Source organism: Nomia melanderi, unplaced genomic scaffold (genome assembly GCF_051020985.1).
Source record: "Nomia melanderi isolate GNS246 unplaced genomic scaffold, iyNomMela1 scaffold0291, whole genome shotgun sequence".
Taxonomy (NCBI): Eukaryota; Metazoa; Arthropoda; class Insecta; order Hymenoptera; family Halictidae; genus Nomia; species Nomia melanderi.
In genome coordinates, this window is record NW_027475406.1 from 52,501 (window position 1) to 53,605 (window position 1,105).

At 49.4% G+C, this 1,105-nt stretch overlaps 1 non-coding gene across 1 annotated transcript; it reads right to left on the bottom strand.

The window, feature by feature from the left end:
- Positions 1-424: 424 nt before the first annotated feature.
- Positions 425-579, bottom strand: LOC143175984 (5.8S ribosomal RNA). The gene has a single exon (XR_013000608.1). It is a non-coding gene; the product is annotated as a 5.8S ribosomal RNA (ribosomal RNA).
- Between the last annotated feature and the right edge of the window lie 526 nt (positions 580-1,105).

A 1,105-nucleotide genomic window follows, 5' to 3' on the forward strand; every position in this document is an offset into this window, starting at 1 on the left:
CTGACGCATCATTTCAGGTGACGTCGGGAGCGCGGGAAAAAAAATTTTTCTAAACACACGAAACCGTTCATCTCACGAACAGCCGAAAAAGTTGTCGCTCAGATCCATATCGCAGTGGAGCGGTATCCGCGGGCGGTCGTAATTGAACGACGCACGACGCCGCGAACACTCACGCGAGTCCATACAAACGATTCCGATCGTTTTGCAACAACTAGAACGTACACTGTCCGTGAAATTCACAGAATTTTCGCGTGTCCGCGACAAACGCCGACGAGACACCCATCGTTCGCTCGTACGTAGCATCCTTCTCTTAACCCGACTCAGAAACGTTCTTTGCGCCCTTCGGTAAAAAAACGTTCGATCCGAAGAGGTGAACGACGGCGGGGATTTGACAGAGCTACGCAAGCAGTGTATGGTACGTAAACGACCCTCAGCCAGGCGTGGTCCAGGAATTGTATCCGTGGACCGCAATGTGCGTTCGAAATGTCGATGTTCATGTGTCCTGCAGTTCACACGTTGACGCGCAATTAGCTGCGTTCTTCATCGACCCACGAGCCAAGTGATCCACCGTTCAGGGTAATCGTATAAATTTTATATTTCACATATATAATTTTATTCTCATTTGTTCGACCTAATATCTCTCTTCTTTCAAAGAGAAGATAAAAGTTGATACCTGAATCTCCGACCAGCGCGCGAAGGAGATTCAGGCGTCGCCTTGGAGACGACACCGAAGCCTTTCGAGACGAAAAACGTTCAAGTAATATGTATATATTTCTCGACGTTCCGGGCGTATAGTGCATTCAAAAACCCGCGAAAGACGCAGAAGACTCGCACGCGTGGAAACGACGGGGATATATTTTGTATCCTACCCGATACTGAATCCATCGCGTGCAGTCGACCCTCGCGTTCTTCCGATCAGACGCATCTATTGTTGCGCGCATGTTTTCGCGTCGCATCGCGCGAAACGTTGCACGAATCGTACCGATCGATCGATTGAAAGCAAATAATGAAAAAAGACTTCACAGCTGGCTCTTTGCCGGTCATTCGTCCCATGTTATCTCTTGCCGCGAAATTGGCGCGCAAGAGTTGGGTGTCAGACGCGCGG